General features: G+C 43.7%; 1 pseudogene; it reads left to right on the top strand.

Annotated features, from left to right (window-relative positions):
- Positions 1–4,044: 4,044 nt before the first annotated feature.
- On the top strand, positions 4,045–8,717 carry LOC135660678 (probable protein phosphatase 2C 59; annotated as a pseudogene).
- The last annotated feature ends 10,195 nt before the right edge of the window (positions 8,718–18,912 follow it).

Below are 18,912 nucleotides of genomic sequence, written 5' to 3'. Positions count from 1 at the left end.
TGCAGTTACCCACTATTGATCCCTTACTCTAATACGCTTCGGCCATGCGGTGAAGAAGAGGAACTGTTCGTAGATAAGAGAAGAGAAGTTGAATGAAAATTTTTGTCTTTCATGTGTCCAATGCTACGATTAAATATCATGAAATAGAGGGTTTTCTGTTAGTAGAATTTTCTGCCATTGTGAATGAAACAGCAAGAAATGATTTCTTGGGAGACAATATTAAAATTGTTACGAGAAGGTATAACATATCATAGACAGGTTCTGCAAAGTAAACAGGTTGTGCAAGAAAAAGTTCACATGTCCTGAAAGAGAAGAGGATTGTTTAGTTGATTCATATGCATGCATGCATGCATGCGTTCCCTGTCGAGCAACAACATCTTGTCATTCGGCAACTATAACCAATCTGCACTCTATACAACGTCGGCAACGAATTCATATGCTTTGAAATTTAAGAAAAAAAAGAAATATAACATACTAAATAATACTTACCGCATGCTTTAAGTCATAAAAGGAACCTCTGCATTATTCTCATCTTCATCTCTCTTTTTTTTTTTTTTTTTTTTGCCCTTAATTGCCAATATTACAGTTTCTCCTTTCTTTTTTTTTTTTTCTTCTCAACCTCGTCCACAATCGTCATTGTCCTCTTTTTTCAACCTTACCTGCACACGTTTAGATTAAAAAAGTTAGGATTTATGTTAAAAGAAAAGAAAATACTAATATGAGCTATGAGTTATTAAAGCATTATGGGCTGAACTAATGCGCTATGTGCCCAACAGATAAGAATCTTTAATGGAATTATATCTGTAGTTAGATTTGGAAAGGCAAAAAACTCATGCAACTTCATAATTAGATCACTCATCGTCGGTTAATTCAGTGGTCAGATCTCAGGAAGTCTTGTCCGGCAAAAAAAAGTACCGAAATCTTGATTCAAATGGGATGATGCTAAAACCCCGAACACCAAGTAACCTCTGCTTCCTTTTCCCTCTTTTTTTCTCGATACGTTAGATGTCATGTGTTAGTGCAAACAACTTTACGCCGTGGCCTCGGGGCCGACGCGGTTTGTTCTGGGTCCGAATGGCGGGGATCTCCCAGGGGGGTTCCTCGGGACTGTAGAGGTCGCCGGCTCGGGTCGGTTCGGTCGTGGAGGGGGGTCGCCGTTTCCTCTGGGAAGGGGCTCCTCGCCTGTGCGTCCGGTGAGAGGCGCCTCGTCTTCGTTCCTGCACACAGGTCGGGTCGGAAGCTCGGCCTGACCCTTCCAACGATCAAGTTAGTGATGTGGAGTGGAGTGGTTTTGAGGGTGTTTTTGTGTTGTCCTCTCCCTCCTTTTCTCCCTTGGCATGCAAGGGTTTTTATAGTGAAGGTGGTGCGTAGGACTGCTAGCAGGGAGCAGGATCGAACTCCCGGTAGCGTCTGACACTAGTGTTGGCGTCACGTGAGGGGCTGGGCTCCTGTAGGATAGTGACGTGCCTCGGTTGGCGTTCTGGTCTTGTTTGACCAGGTGTTGTCAGGTCAACCGAGGGGCGATGCGTCATCCGAGACAGCTGACGTCAGCCCGAGTCTTATCGCCATTATTACCCTCATCATATTCCCCCCCCAATGGAAGTTATGCGTCGGTTGCCGTAAGGCGAGTCCGAGGCATGGCTTCGGTTCTAAGGAACCGTCTCTGTCGGGCGAAGGCCGGTTCATTGCCAGGGGTGTGGGAATCATGGAGCTTGACAATTGACGAGGGTTGGATGTGCAGTGGTGGCTCTGGGTGGCCGAGGAACCTCAAGTAGTGGTTCGTCGGTCAAGTTGGGCTTGGTTGTAGGGGTGGTAGGCCCCTCAGGCGGGCAGGCCGCGCAGGAGTGGTCTCGGGCAGCATGGGGTCGAGGAGCTCTCGGGCAGGCAGTGGCCGAGGAGCTACTTAGGCGGGCAGGCCGCGCAGAGGAAGTCTCGGGCAAGCTGTGGCCGAGGAGGTCTCGGGTAGGCTGTGGCCGAGGAGGTCTCGGGCAGTATGCCCTCCTTCTAGCGCCAAAATGTTACGGGGAACAACTGTATGCCGTGGCCTCGGGGCCGACGCGGCTTGGTTCGGGTCCGAATGCGCGGGGATCCGACGCGGCGCTCCTCGGGACAACTGGGGTGGCCGGTCACGGCGGTCCGAATGGGACGTAGCGTGGGGGGTGAAGCCTCGTCGTGGTGACTGGGAGATGCGACCTTGCCTTCGTTCCTGCACACAGGTCGGGTCGGAAGCTCGGCCCGACCCCTCCGACGATCAAGTCAGATGATGTGGAAGGGAGTTTTCTGCCGTGGAGAAGTCCCCCCTTTCGTTTAGAACTCGGGGGTATTTATAGGGTAGTTTAGCGTTACCTGATGTGCCCGCCTGTGGGAGGCAGGATCGTACCTCTGACGACGTCTGACGCTGTTACTAACGTTGCGTGGAGAACCGGACTGTCGCAGGGTATGGGCGAGGGTCGGTCGTCGTCCTCTCCTGTCGTGGTCAAGTGCACGGGGTCGGAAGTCGTTGCCTGATAGTGGATGACGTCAGCGCGTGTCGAGTCAGCGTTATTGCCTTCCTCATTGGGCAGAGTGGCGCCCAGGTGGGGCAGTCGTCGTGACACGTCATGTCGCCATTATTACCCCTATCATCATGGATAATGTCTTACTGAGGTTTTCATATGATATCTCAAATGGTAATTTTAAATGTAATTACTATTTATCATTTTCATAAAAATATATGAAGAATGATATTTTTTTCACTTTATTTTAATACAATAAATATGAAATATATATAGTTTCATGGTCAGAGTTTATGAATATGGTAATCGGTCCTTAAAGAAGAAAGTTGTGTCGATAGAAGACGCAGAGGATGACAAGAACATGTGTATATATATACATACAAGCACGGTGGTGGGACGCGGAAACTTAAATAAGAAAGCCGTAAGGGAGGTGCCGCGGGCGAGCGAACCACCACCGCTTACTTAGCATATAAATCAATATATACACATATTGATTTTAAAAAAAGAAACTTCTCATTTTTCAGATTTTTAATAGCGCTTAATTTTTTGCTTAATCCTTGAAATATCCAATTATCTACCCTTTTTTTTTTTTTCTTTTTTTCCTTTTTCTGTGGACTAGTTGGATGAATCGATCCAATTATAGTATTTTCAGTAATACTAAGAAACAATCGTCAATGCAATAAAAAATATAGTTATAATATTTTATATTATGAAAAATACTATAACATAAAATAAAAATACTGTAAAAAATAATATTTTCAAAATAATTATATTTATAAATATATTATATTATATTATTTTTTGGGTATTACTAAAATACTATAACATCGTATTAAAAATATTGTAATCGGTATTAGGTTAAAAAAAAAATTGATGTCGGAAAATTTCTGAAAACGTGAGACTCTTTTATGGAGAAAAAAAAAAAAGAGAGAATTCCCTCACATTCATATGCATTAAATTGCTGTTCGAGGGGCAAATGACAATCGACTTACAGAGATTGACCGAGTCAATAAATATGAAAATTGTTGTGTTTATATATAATACCACCAAATTAATGCAACAGGGAATTTGCATCGCATTCATCCTCACTAAAAATTGGTGGATTGAGGCGTTGACTTGCCAACTGCCTGAGTCATTTCGATCCTCGCCACAGCTTCCGATCGAAGTCAACGACGTGCTCGTCTTCCCCACATGGATTTCATCGGTAATCCCCCAGAAAAAAAGCTCTATCATGTTAATATACTATGCTCGAGAAAATGTCGGTGTTCATCACGTTAATTCCATCGGGAATTAAGCTGCATTATATTATGCTTCCTCCCGATATATATATATATATCTCATAAGAAATGGAATAATCATGCATCGAAAAGAACACCCAAACAAGCGACAAGTATAACGATGGCATGCGGTTACGTGATGGCAACCACTTAAGCAATGCAAGCACGCAAAGGAAAGATAGAAGTGACCTCTCACACACAAATGTATGATTTATTACAACCATTTTTTGTCCTTTTAAGTTTTGATTGTTATTATAGCATTGTTATGTATGCTCATATATTGCTAATTAGATCTTCGATTTAGTCAATTAAACTTAATTAATTATACTTTAACGCTCAATTAAAGTTATTTTTCTTGAGACATGTGTATTTATTTATCTATTTATTTTCGGTACCAAATGGAGACCTAAGCATATCCATTCATACATTTTAACTTCTACTCAAAACCCACCGCCTACCCCCCACCATTAATCCGTTGTTTCCTCCCTCGACGTTTCTTCCCCGTTGCCAGCGATCGAAACCAGTGCTCGGCGTCTCCTCTCTCTCTCTCTCTCTGTCTCTCGGTGAAGGATCTCTTCATCTGCCCTCTTTTCTTTTTGGAGTTCGAGATTGCTTCCGTTGATCGACGTGGTAAACGTTTGTGGGGGGGAGGGGGTATCGGATGTCGATTGCAGGGGGTGAATTTGGTCGCGGTGGGGATCGACGGCTGATTCGAGTGTGAGGAAATCGGGCATGGGTTTCTTTCCAGGCTGATTGGATCGGCCTTCTTGTTTCGGTGGTTTCGGTGGGATCTTCCCTCACTTTGATCTTTGTTTGGGGGGCGAATATTTCGGAGGGAAGATGGGGTATTTGAACTCCATCAGTGGGCTTCAAGCAGACGGTGCTCCGGTCAGCGGGGGAGGACTCAGGTCTCGTTCGTTTATTCCTTGTGAAGTCGTATTAAGGCTTACGATATTCTTTTCTAGATTTGTTTATGTTTCGTATCTCGTGCGATTTTCGAGCTGATCTTATGCTAGCATTCGCTTCATATATTTTGAGTTCTAATTCGAAGACAAACTAGCTAGTTATTGGAAGAGATTTATTTATTTATTTATTTTTTATGTATAAACAGTCGTTTATTCCTTAATAATTCAATATAAGTTAGATCCTTAATAATTGACAAACAAGTTATGAGATGGTTCGTCAGATATGGATGTGTGAACTTACATGGGAAACATGGTTCTTTTACGCTGAATAAACTCATAGAACTGCTTCCTATCTGTTAATTGTGGTTCTTGAATCTGCAGTTGAATATGTTGCCTAAAGTAGGCTGTAAAGAAACATCCTACTCTTGCGTGTCAATCTAACATTAAAACTCATGCTTATTTCTTTCAAGACAGTCAAGATGGGAAGTTTGGTTATGGGTATGCAAGCTGTCCGGGGAAAAGATCTTCGATGGAAGACTTCTATGAGACGCGAATTGACAGCGTTGATGGAGAAATTGTTGGCTTGTTTGGGGTCTTTGATGGTAAAATTTCTGCAGTATTTTGTTGTCTTTGTTATGTTTAGAATGTCTTATCTTTTTTTTTTTTTGTATTTGCAAATTTTTGGTAAAACTGACATAGAAAACCCATTCATTAACTTGCTTCTTTCAATCCTTTTCTAGGGTAAATTTCTCTCGTGGAGAGTTGCTTATACATTCAATATCCTAACGTTAGACTTTGATGCTTTGATGAGTGGTTATGTAGGTCATGGCGGTGCCCAAGTAGCAGAGTATGTTAAACAAAACCTCTTCAGCAACTTACTCAGGCATCCAAAGTTCATTACCGATACAAAATCAGCTATAGGTGGTGCTGATTTGCATTTTGTACTATGAAAGAGCTTTTAGAGAACAATAATATTTGGCTTATGAAATTCATCTGTGCTGTTACCTTCAGCTGATGCATACAACCACACGGACGCAGAATTTTTGAAATCTGAGAACAGCCAGAACCGAGAGGCGGGTTCAACTGCATCAACAGCTGTCCTTGTTGGTGATCGTTTGCTCGTTGCAAATGTTGGGGACTCTAGAGCTGTCATATGTAGAGGAGGAGATGGTAGGCCCCTCATCCTTAAATCAGTTCTCTTATCATCAATTATGTGTAACGGATTTCTGTACTTAATCTAGAACTAAACCGGCTCAATTTAGATGGAGTTTACTGCATTTTTTTTTACTAACTGTATTCTGACAACCCAACCTATTTAAGAGCAATATTTAGAATGTGACACCAGTGACATCTAGGTTCTTAGGATATATGTAGGTTCTAGACCAACAAAGTTTTTTGGCCTTCTCTTGATCCTGCCAAATGCTATAGTAGCTCTGTGTGTCTCTGGTGTACTGAACACATTGAAACAAATAATCATATAGTTTCAGATTCTTCAAAAATATAGTAATATAAAAAAGTATAGACAGGAAGGAGAAAGAGAACATATTCCTGTTTGGATTCACAGAATTTAAGCCTGAAATTGGAGAATTGAACCTGCGAAAAAATCTTCAGAAATGGCTGAAACTGCACACTTATGGTGATAAATGAGGATTTAAATTGTTGATGATGGATGAGGTGCTAAAGTTCATTACGCTCTCGTATTGCATGTACTCTTTTTGAAATGAGATTTGAAGATTAATAGTTTACTAGCAAGTTAAACAGGATTGGAAACTTAATATTAAGTTATCCAATTTTTACACAGCATTATTTAAAGAATAATAATCACTTTTTTATGCTACTTCTATAAGCCATTGCACTTAATGTCTTTATGACTTATCGATGCTACAGTGGTTTCATAGCTACATACTTTTGGTGAAATTGTATACTAATAGTTTAGTCATGTTATCTTGTCTTTAATGTATGATCTAAGAACTATTTTTTGTTCATCGCTTGAGTGTTGTTCCTTGATGAAACTTTCCATTTAGCGCTGTACATAGTAGGTTTTGGTACCACTTTAGATGTATGACATGTCTTGGAATCTACAAATGGGATTTTTATTGGTGTGATTTATTATTCTACGGTCTTTTATCCTCCAGTCCACATTTTGTTGGTTATATTTCTTGCATTCTGGAATTGACCCTTGTCAAAACCATCTAATCGTAGACTTCGACGATCGGGAGTTTAACTATTCACGCCAATGACAAAACAGGATGACAATGGAAGTTGATGTTTCCTTAATCCTGAAGCTTGTCATAAGCATATTTCTCCATTATTTGTTTTGTTCAGTGTTAAAGAATATATTTTTTATATGGAACTTTAGGTAGATATTATTGTGTCTCCATTATTTTTTCTTGCCAAATTTACATATTTTTTATCAAAAATCATCCCTCATGTATGTAGAGCTTGGTATTTAACATTTTACATATTTCCATAATCATTATCCGTGATCTACCATTTGCTTTTGTTTGGATGTTTGCTTGCCCATTTGTTCATCTCATGGTTCAATTACTATATGTGGTCATCTTTAGTTTGAGATTATTGCCTTCTAACTAGATTCAAATTTCTGATTGATTTATGAATGGCAATAAACAGTACTGTGTGGTGCTGTTGACATACTTGTTGTCATTGAATCCTGTTGTTTATGTTTGTTCTTATGCCCGTTGAGGTTGTTCTGTATTCTTTATAAGATATCCATGCAATCTCTTCTCATTTCAATTGATTGGGTCGAAAAATCAATCTAGAATTTGTTGCATCACTCGATCCAGTTATCTTGAAAATTGTAACTAATAAAGACTTTTTATTTAGCATATTAAAAGCTGCTTGTGGTTCTAATTTTCGTTGTTTTTTTTTTCCCACTTTTTCTTTGTTAAATCGAGTTTGGCATCTCAACTTGTGCTCAATTAATACAAAAGTTTATGTATTCTATGAACCTCTTGATACAAACATCTGATTCTTGGTTTTTCAGTGGCATCAGTTGCAACAAGTCCTTTTCTGAGGCAAACAGTTGTGCCAATTTCTTGTAGAGCACCCATTTTACTTGCAAGTTCTGTTTCTTGGTTCTTACAATATATTGCAAAAGCAATTTTCTGATCATGATAGAGTAGTTGACCAAACGAACTTCTGGGTGCTTCATAATTTAGAGAAAAAAGTCTTTTGTTCCCCATATGGTAAGTTTTGCTTCTAGTTTGTGCAGTAGATTGCAACGGCAATTCTTCTGATTGCTTGGTAATTTAGAGAAAGAAACCTTTTGTCCCTCGTGCATCATGGTCAAAAGCCAGTTCTTGGTACTTTGAACAACAGAGACCTGGCAAATCAACCTGTTGTGGTACTTGGTTGATGTGAGCTCTCATAATTAAACCAATCACTCTATTTTGATGGTGATAATATGGAGATGATTTTCTCTGGATGTGCTTGAAGGTTCTGTTTTTAACAAATTCAGTATCTGAAATAGAATACAATCACCAGAATCTTGTATTGAATTATTGATTGAGCCTCTTAAAAGTTTAGTTCTTTACTAGGAACTCGGCTCACGCTATTTTTTGTAACTTTTGCAGCTATAGCTGTCTCAAGGGATCACAAGCCTGACCAAACAGATGAGAGAGCAAAGGATTGAGGATGCTGGGGGCTTTGTAATGTGGGCTGGTACTTGATCTCCTCCATCATTTTTTATCAGTTTAGATCATTTCGTTATATAAATACTGATCAACTGTAACTGCAGGGACATGGCGTGTCGGTGGTGTTCTTGCCGTTTCTCGTGCATTTGGTGATAGGCACCTGAAACAGTTTGTTGTCGCAGATCCAGAAATTCATGTTTGATCTCTGACCTATCACTTTATTCCTACAATGTTATTGTCTTCAAGACTCGAGACATATCATCATCTGACAGTAATGCCTTTGACTGCTTCGACTACTGTTGAATGCAGGTGGAAGCGGTTGATGGATCTCTCGAATTCCTCATCCTTGCAAGTGACTGATTGTGGGATGTTGTCACGAACGAATGAGGTATACTTTAAAAGAAGAAAATAACAAAAAACAAAAAAAAAAGTAGGTACCTGAAATATCATCTCCGAAGATTGAACCCTTTCTTTTTCATTTGGTTCCAAATTCAGGAGGCGGTGGTAGCTATTGTCAAACCCCTACAAGATCCAGAACAAGCAGCAAAGAAACTGTTACAGGAGGCCTATCAAAGGGGTAGTTCTGACAACATCACTTGGTGTCGTGGTACAGTTTCTTGGCTAGCCTTGATAACACAACCGAGCAGCAATAGGTACAAATTGTCTGCTTGATCTTTGTTATCGCTTTGTTATCTGTAATGGTTTAGTGGAGTCTGTATCATGCTGTTTTCACTTTTGTTAGAATAATCAATAAGATTGTTTGGTTAGAGTGCCTAAATTTCTTCCTGAATAGTCGTTTATATATACATACCATTTTTACCATTTGGAATTTACTCCTGCAATTAAAGTAGCTCAAGTTTGGTAATTTAAGCCTCAAGGAACAATTTTGATATGCCCCCTATGAAAGCAAAATGAGACCCATGAAAGAAGGTCTCTTATTGAGTTTGTATTATAAATGTTGGCAGGAAGATTAGTTTCACATGGATACAGAATTGAAGTGTCTAATGATACATAGTGGAGTTTGATTGTGATAGTTTCCATGGTAACTTTGACCATTTTGACGTAGATTCAAAGGTAAAGCCGTATAACCATTCTTCGTGATTGATCCATCAAAGGGTCATGCCCATGTCTTATCTAGCGTGGCAGATGCGCGGATGTGTTTGAATAGAATAGAATAGAATAGAATCTAACCTATTAATTTGTTGTTTGCGCCCATTAACAAAAATTATAGGTCCCATGGCATCCAAGAAGGATAGGAACATCGAAGTTACTTTTTATTAACCCTACACAGTTTGCCTCGTGCAAAAGAGTCTACCTTAGCCTTCATATTCTCCTCGTCTGTTGTCGACACAACCTTTCTTGACTCGGACACAAAAAAAAGGAAGAGAAAAATAAACCAAAAGAAGGCTAATGGAGTTGGGGACAACGACCGATGGAATGAACAAGTTGATCGAGTATGGTGCCTCTCTCTCTCTCTCTCTCTCTCTCTCCACACTAACCGGTTATTTAATGCTTTGTTGTCGTCCGCAGCCCACTGCCGACGACGCTTTCAGCAGAGCAGCGAGAACAGAAAAAAGGAGACGAAAAGTTGGTTCACCGGGGAAATGGAGGAGGGTGCCGAAAGCGGCGTTAAGACGTGGATCCTGGCATTTCTCTTTTGTCGAGGACAGCCGTAGAGATGCCACAACGTCGAAGCTGCTGCCTCGCTCCTCCAATTTACTCCTTCGCCCTTCCCTCTCCCTCCAAATTTGCTGCTCAGCTTCTTCTCCTCTTCTCCTCCACCACAAGGATTCCTCTCCGAGCCGACCACCTTGTGAGGTGTGCTTCTCTTTGCTCCTCTCAAGGGAATCCTGTGGCCTCCACTGCCTTCGTCTTCAGTTCTTGATCTCCGCAGCCATGGGCTCCGAGGCGGTCGTCGTCGTCGTAGGTGAATTGCCTCTGCTTCCGCCCATAAAGACTGCGCCGACGCGGGACAAGCCCGTGGAAGGCCGTCCCGATGCTGCCGAAACCGAAGAGGAAGAGTGCGTCACACCAAAAGGCGGAAGAGACCGTTCTCAAGCCCGTCCTTGTTTGTACGCCGGCGAAGAGAAAGCCGAAGCCGGCGAAGAGGGTACCGCCGGCTCCTTCCATGGAATTCCACGCCGTTACTCCCGATCTTACCTCGGTCTTCCTTCCTCTCCCTCCCAAGAAGAGAATTCGTGTAGTTTGATCTGAAGTTTCTTCACCAATCTCCTGTAACTCCTTCTGTTCCCCTTCTGTTTTCCCGTGTGCCTGGTAAAAGATTTTATTTCCTTTTATTGTTTTCTTTTCTTCCTTAGACGAAACAAAGACCATCAAGCACTTTGTGTAACATGAGGAGAACTGTCCTCCACATCATGCTGCAATGTGTACATATATCGGACAGTTCTCTTGGGTTCTTGCTTTTAGTCGTTCTGCAATCTAACACCGTCGAGGAACCCAAATTACTTACTGTGTCTTGGGATGCAAACTTGTGGAATTCCCTCATAATAGTTGTTACGGTCCATCAGTGTCTGTGCAGAGACAGATGGGAAGTTAAGGTATATCACATGATTCTAGATCAGACAGTACCTCACAACCCTTCTAAATTTCTGCATCTTGTTAAGAATCCAGCAGGTAGAAGGAAGAGATTCCTGTAGAAAGGGCACCATAATTTTAACTTTTATGGCCTAGGAAGACACACCTTACGAAGATTGCAGGCTAACGAATCACCAATATTTGTTTCTTTAGGGTGCCAAATGAGAACGAATAGTGTCCAATAGCTGGTCCTGTTTCTGCAATGTTTCTTTCGTTTCCTCTGCAGAAATCAACCTAATGTGGGTGAGAGCTGGGTACAGTTTGAGATCCAAGTTATTAATTCATGTGTACAGTAAGTAAATGTAGGAGATGGCAGAACATATGGAGCTGGTATCATAATGTGATGGAGGGAGTGACCACATGGATGGCAATTAAAAGCTGCAATCTTAGCAAGTGACATAGTGTCACGGCCTTAGCTGGAATTGCCTAAGGCGTGAGGCATCCTTGCGGCCAAAGACGCGAACTTAGCTTGCGTTGTCTAAGTCGCGGGTCACCTTTGCGGCAAAGACGCGAACTTAGCTTGCATTGCCTAAGTCGCGCTTCGCCCTTGCGATATTGCTCCGCGAGGATCAGCCCACTTGTAACCTCTCGCAAGTCCCGAAGGACCTGTAAAAGAATAAAGTTGATTAGTTCGAAAGAACGAGCGGCGGACAAGTCCCGACATCTCGCGAAAAGGGGAAGCTTTACAAGCAATTCAGCGAGCACCTTGCGTGCACAAGAGAAAAGAGGGAGAGGGGGAAAACAAGGGCTTTAGAAGGTTGAACGAACAGCTGCAAGCCCACAAACAACCACTCACCTGGTCCCGGGCGCGACAACAAGTTCCCATCAAGGCAACTTGCGAACTTGCGAACTTGCGAAAGAGTGTTCAACGCCCGGTATATATCCGAAGCCCCATCCAGCCCTGTGCCACCCGGGGGGTTCAAAGGGGCTGAGATGGCTGACGTTTTGGTGAGCATAGGCAGATTCCAGAAATCAGCCCGCGGCACGCGAAAACGGAGCTGTTTTAGGCTGTTTTGCTCGTTTCGGTGAGCGATCGCTTTGTAACGCTGCAGCTTGTTCGAACTTACATTTTTACAAGCAAAATAACCCAAAACTAAGAGAAAACATGCTGTCAAACAGCTGTACATGTAGGTGTGAGCGACGAACGGTTCGTTGAACGGAGTTGTTGCGAGTGCGCGACGATCGTTCGTGACATTCTCCCCCACTTAAACTGTCGACGCCCTCGTCGACGCTTGTTGGTAGTTGTTGATGATTTCTTCTTCATGTCGCAAGGCGTCTTCAGGCTCCCAACTGGCTTTTGTTCGGGGAAGCTTTCACCACTTCACCAAGTACTTTATCTGCTTAGCTCCGTTGGGTAGCTTTATCTTGCGGTCCGCCAGAATGGTTTCAACTCACTTCTCGTAGGAGGTTGTGATGGGAGGTAGCCGAGTTGGAACACTTCGGGAAGCATCTTGCGGGTCCAAGTGGTAGGCTTTTAGGTTGCTGGCGTGAAGAACGTTGTGAATTTTGAACCACGCCGGCAGCTGCAACTTGTAAGAGACGTTGCCTAACCTGCTGATAATTGGGAAGGGCTCTTCATACTTGCGCACCAATCCTTTGTGGACTTTGTTCCTAAAGAATTGGAGTGATGCCGGTTGGAGCTTTACCAACACCAAATCGCCAACTTTGAACTCTTGTGGTCGCCTTCCCAAGTCTACCCACTTCTTCATCATTTTTGCCGCCTTCTCCAAGTAAGCCCGCGCAATATCTGCATTTCGATGCCACTCTTTTGTGAAATGATAGGCTGATGGACTACTCCCAGTATACCCAATTGCCATGGTGTGCAGAGTTGACGGTTGTTGTCCTGTGATGATCTCGAAGGGGCTCTTGTTGGATGCAGAGCTCCGCTGCAAGTTGTAGGAGAATTGGGCAATGTCCAACAGCTTCACCCAATCTCGTTGGTTGGCACTCACGTAGTGCCGGAGATATTGCTTCAGGAGTGAGTTTATCCTTTCAGTCTGGCCATCCGTGTGGGGGTGGAGGCTTGTAGAGAAGTATAACTTCGACTCCAACAATTTGAATAGCTCGGTCCAGAATCTTCCCAAGAACCGAGCATCTCGATCACTAATGATATTGTGTGGGACTCCCCAATACTTCACCACAATCTTCATCATAAGCTTGGCCACCTCCTCTGCTGAACAGTGTAGGGGAGCAGCAATGAAAGTTGCATACTTTGAAAACCGATCGACCACCACGAGTATCAATCCAAGTCTCCCTACAAGTGGCAAGCTTGATATGAAATCCAAGGAAATGCTCTCCCACGACCTTTCTGGTACGGGCAACGGCTCCAAAAGTTCCACCGGCTTCCGCTGCTCCACCTTGTCTTGTTGGCAAGTAAGGCATGTTCGAACATATTCCTCCACATCAGTCCCCATCTTCGGCCAGTAGAAGGCCCTCTCCACGAGAGCCAACGTTCTGTGAATGCCTGGGTGTCCAGCCCAAAGGGAATCGTGACACTCTTTTAAGGGTTCACGCCTTAAATTGTCCACTCGGGGAATATAAACTCTATTCCCTTTTGTGTAAACGAGTCCCTCCTGGACCCAAAATCATCGTGCCTTGCCTTCTTTGATGAGCTGCATTAGGATAACTACTTGGGGGTCACTATACAGTCCATCCCTGATTCTGGAAAGGAAGTTGGAGTGCAACTGACTTGCTTGGTTTCCGCCCTCCAATTGGGCGGCATTCACACGCTCCACCTTCCGACTCAATGCATCGGCCACGACATTTGCCTTCCCAGGCTTATACTCCATTGTCATATCAAATTCAGCCAGGAAGTCCTGCCAACGCGCCTGCTTTAGGGAGAGCTTCTTCTGAGTTTGGAAATAGCTCAGAGCGATGTTGTCCGTCCTCAGCATAGATCGCGATCCGAGGAGATAGTGTCGCCAAACTCGTAGACAGTGGATCACTGCTGTCATCTCCTTCTCATGCAATGGATACCGCCGCTCGGTCTCGTTGAGTTTGCGGCTCTCGTAGGCCACCGGATGACCCTCCTGCATGAGTGCTCCCCCAATAGTGAAGTCTGAAGCATCTGTATGGACTTCAAAAGGCTCCCCATAGTTTGGCAATTTGAGCACTGGTTCTTCTATAACAGCAGCCTTCATATCTTGGAATGCTATTTCACATTTGTCAGACCACTTCCAAGGCTGCTCCTTCTTCAGCAACTTCGTTAGTGGGGTTGCACGCTTCGAATATCCCGCTATGAAGCATCGATAATAATTGACGAAACCAAGGAAGGATCTCAACTCTAGCACCTTCTTTGGAGTTCGCCATTCTGCAACTGTTTGCACCTTCGACTTATCTATCCGAATGGTGCCATCACCGATTCGATGTCTCAAGAATAATATCTCAGTTTGAGCAAAGTAGCATTTCTCCCTTTTCACGAACAAAGTGTTCTCCCTGAGAACCTTGAAAATCGTCTGAAGGTAATTGACATGCTCCTCAAGCGTTTGACTGTAGACGACGATATCGTCCAAGTAGATGACCACGAACTTATCCAAATACTCCTTGAATAGCTGGTTCATGAGAGTGCAGAATGTGGTCGGAGCGTTGGTTAAGCCGAAAGGCATCACCAAGAACTCAAACGCTTCATACCTGGTCACACAGGTAGTCTTCGCTTCGTCGCCTTCAGCAATGCGCACCTGCCAATACTCCGACCGAAGGTCGAGTTTTGAGAAATACTTAGCTTTGCCCAATTGGTCGAACAAGTCCGCAGTTCACTTAACTGCTTCCTGAGTTCTGCCAACTCTGGCGGGGGCATGCGGTAGGGTGGTCTCGCTGGAGGCTTCACTCTTGGCTCCAGCTCGATGCTGTGATCCATGCCTCTGCGTGGTGGAAGAGTCTTCGGTAACTCGGGTGGCATAACGTCCTTGAACTCTTTCAGGACGTTCGCCACCGCAGCAGGTTCTTGAATGGCCTTCTCGTTGAGTGGCTTTAGCTTCATAGCAGCCATGAATGTCAATTCGCCTTTTCGCACCCTTTTCTTCAGTTGTAATGCCGATATGTGTCAGGGCTCCTTGGTTCCTCTCCGAGAGATGGGAACCACACAGGGGTCCTCGCCTCCCATCATACATAGGGAGTTCAAGAACGACATTGGCACCAACTTTGCCGGGTGCATAAACTCCATTCCAAGGATCACTTGGAAGTCATCCAATGGCACGACCATCATGTTGGTGTTCCTGCTCCATGTCCCGATTTTGATGGGAACACCCTTCGCCAACCCGGAGATTCGCTTGGCCTCCGAGTTCACCGCCTTCATTCGGCTTGGGCTCTTCTCCAATATCAACCCAAGTCGTTGTGCTTCTCGATCGGCTATGAAGTTGTGGGTAGCGCTCGTGTCCACCATTGCACGGGTCGTTTGGCCATTTAGCTTGATGTCCACATACATCAGCTCACTACTTCCTTCTTTTTGTAGCTTTGTTTTGATGTTCTCCCCCACTTGACCCCGCATGACGTTCAACAAACGCATTGCTCCCATTCGGGGTCCTTGCGACTCCTCGTCATCGCTGTTGGATTCAGAACTGCTCGAAGTAAGAGCAACAGCTTTGCCCTTGTCCGATCGGGGGGGTTGGATGGAAGCCGTCAAAGCATTGAGTGCTTGTTTTTGTGGGCACTCTCTCACCATGTGCGGTCCTCCGTACAAGAAACATCCTTTAGGTTTTGAGGTCTTGCCTTTCGGGTTTGGCCCTTTGTGGGAACTCTTCTTCTTTTGTTCGCCCCCGAGCTCCTTCCCTTGAGAATGTTTTGGAGGGCGATTGCCTGAAGATTGTTTCCTTCTCCCTGGGTCTTCGGAGGAAACAAAGTCGGTGAGTCTTTCTGCAGTAGCAATTGCCCCGACCACATCGGTAACATTCCTTCGATTTGGCTCCTGTTGAACCCATGGCTTCAAACCATCGAGGAAGCTGAACAACTTGTCCTTCTCGGACATGTCCTGTATGTCCAGCATTAGTGCAGAAAATTGTTTCACATAGTCTCGGATGGTGGTACTCTGGCGGAGTTGTCTCAACTTCCTTCTTGCGACGAACTCAAGTCCTCCCATGTGTCGACTCGACACCGGCCTTGTTGGATCTCCTCCCAACGGGTTCGCCACCAAAGTTTCGTATCTCCGTTCAGATACATTGTTGCTATAGAAACTTTGGTATCTTTAGAATCGGGCCTCGTAGCTCGGAAGTATTGTTCCATGTCGAACAGAAAGTTCTCGAGCTCTTTGGCATCTCTGGCCCCTCCATATCCATGAGGCTCGGGTGCCCTCAAATTTTGTGGCAGTGCAACGCGGGTGTTGCTTCCTCCCGCATTTAGTGTTCTTGCGAGCATGGCCACCTTTGAAGTGAGTTCCGCCACAACATCCTGTAAGTGTTGCACGGAGTCTTTGGTGTCATCAGACAGTCGGTCGACTAGGGCCTCGACCTTGTCGATCCTGGACTCCGCTTCCTCTTGCGAGCTCTCTACCCCAACTAGTTTTTGTTGGCCATGGTAGAGTTCCTCCATGCTCGCTTCAAGAACATCTAGGCGGGTTTCCGCCGTTGTGAATCTCTCTTTGTGACCCAAATTATATTGTAGAACTTTAGGAGCGCCGCGTGGCACATGAACGCACCCAGGAATGCCGATGAGGACGGCTGCGGCGGCGTATGACAGGCTGCGGCATTTTTACATAATTTTCCTTGCAAAGTTCTACAATATAATTTGGGTCCTTACAAATTAATATAATCACTACAAATTAGTTTTTGAGTCTAATAATAAATCTTTAATGTCTTAATAGTCAAGTAACAAAGTTTAAATAAGAGTTTCAATATATACATATATTATTGATTTTAAAATAGAAACGTCTAATCAAAACTTACCATCTCAAGTAACAAAGTTTAATGATTTTTTCACTATCTATTGATCTTATTGATAACTAAGGCTCTTAATTCAAATCAATTTTTTCATTTACTTGGCAAGTTAGATATCATGGATAATGTCTAACAGAGGGGAGTGCTCTGAAGGATCACACTAAATCTAATAATTAACTACTATTTTCATATGATGTCTGAAATGGTAATATTAAATGTAATTACTTATTGCCATTTTCATAAAAATATATGAAAATGATATGTTTTTCCCTTTATTGTAATACAATAAATATATATATATATTTTCATGGAAAGAGTACATGAATATGGCAATCGGTCCTCGAAACATTTCTCTGTTTCAAACGAGGAGAGTTGGATATCTTCTCACACTAAGAGTCGTCATCCTTCCCTCTTACTTCTCTATATAATGGACAATAAGTTGGACTCTTTCAAATCTCTGATCGTTGGAATGGATGATGGTACGCTCAATAGCACCCATAGCACCAACCTCGGAAGTAGCGGTCGTCCCCTTCCCGATAACTTGCTGGCAGAGATCCTCTCCTACCTCCCAGCAAAGACCTTCTTTAGGCTCCTCTCTGTTTGCAAGACCTTTCGCCAGCTCTCATCAGATTCTCATTTTCTCCTTTCACAGTCGTACCACAACAATGTCATCTCCGGCTTCTTTCCCCACGACAGCGCCTTTTCTGGAGCCTTCTGCCTCGTTGACCCCTACGCCGGTGTGCCCAGAAGCAGCCTCGAATTCTTGTTCCGCAAATGCAAAATCGTTGGGTCAGCTGGTGGCCTCGTCTTTGTGTTGCATAAGACAGATGGTGCCTTATTCGTCTACAACCCGGTCCGTGGTACTCGGTGCCAGCTACCCTCCCCGCCGGGCAAGTATTGTAAATGGGGTGGCATCGCGGTGAGATTCTTGAACGATGGAGATGGGGTGACGAAAGGCTACAGGTTGGTCTACCTTTCACGGCACTCAGTAAGGAGCAAGTTGCACCGCTGTCAGGTCTATGACTCGTCTGCGAGGGTGTGGACGATGGACAAGGAACTCGACTTCGGTTGGTTGGAACTACATTTGGAGCACCCGGTGATCTGCGACGACGTCGTGTTCTGGGCATCGTCAAATTCGTTCTCGAACGAGATCGACCAGTGTGTCGTCGCCTTTGATGTGAGAAAGGAGCGCACGCAGATCATCCCTCTGCCGAAAGAAGCAGCCGTCGCCCGCTCGGACACGATCGGAATAGGCATGTGGGAGGGGAAGTCGCTGTGCCTAATGCATTACGAAACGTGTACTTGGGTGATCGGACTGTGGCTGCTGAGGAAGACAAACGACGGTCCGCCAGGATGGGTGAGGGCGCATGAGGTGAGCTTGGGCCAGTTAGGGTTCAGGAAACCCCGCAACGTGAGCTGCGTCGTGCTGAGAGAGGTGGCGATGACCACGTCACTTGTTTTCACCGTAGATAGCGAGGCATATAGCTATGATATAAATGATGGAGAACTCAAGAAGCTGGGATGGCTGGGATGCAGTTCCCCATTGATCCCTTACTCTAATACGCTTCGGCCATGCGGTGAAGAAGAGGAACTGTTCGTAGATAAGAGAAGAGAAGTTGAATGAAAATTTTTGTCTTTCATGTGTCCAATGCTGCGATTAAATATCATGAAATAGAGGGTTTTTTGTTAGTAGAATTTTCTGTCATTGTGAATGAAACAGCAAGAAATGATTTCTTGGGAGACAATATTAAAATTGTTATGAGAAGGTATAACATGTCATAGACAAATTCACTTTGACTTAGTAATGCAAAGTAAACAGGTTGTGCAAGAAAAAGTTCACATGTCCTGAAAGAGAAGAGGATTGTTTAGTTGATTCATATGCATGAATGCATGCATGCGTTCCCTGTCGAGCAACAACATCTTGTCATTCTGCAACTATAACCGATCTGAACTCTATACAATCTTAGATAGACAACATCTTGTCTATATAACTTTTTGGGATTTGTTCGATTTCAAGAGAGGAGAAAACGAATAACATACTATTAGTGTACAAAAACGAATTTATATGCTTTGAAATGTAAGAAAAAAAAAAGAAATATGACATACTAAATAATACTTAC

Source organism: Musa acuminata, unplaced genomic scaffold (assembly GCF_036884655.1).
Source record: "Musa acuminata AAA Group cultivar baxijiao unplaced genomic scaffold, Cavendish_Baxijiao_AAA HiC_scaffold_500, whole genome shotgun sequence".
In the NCBI taxonomy this organism is placed as follows: domain Eukaryota; kingdom Viridiplantae; phylum Streptophyta; class Magnoliopsida; order Zingiberales; family Musaceae; genus Musa; species Musa acuminata.
This window is presented reverse-complemented; position numbering and strand designations above follow the sequence as displayed.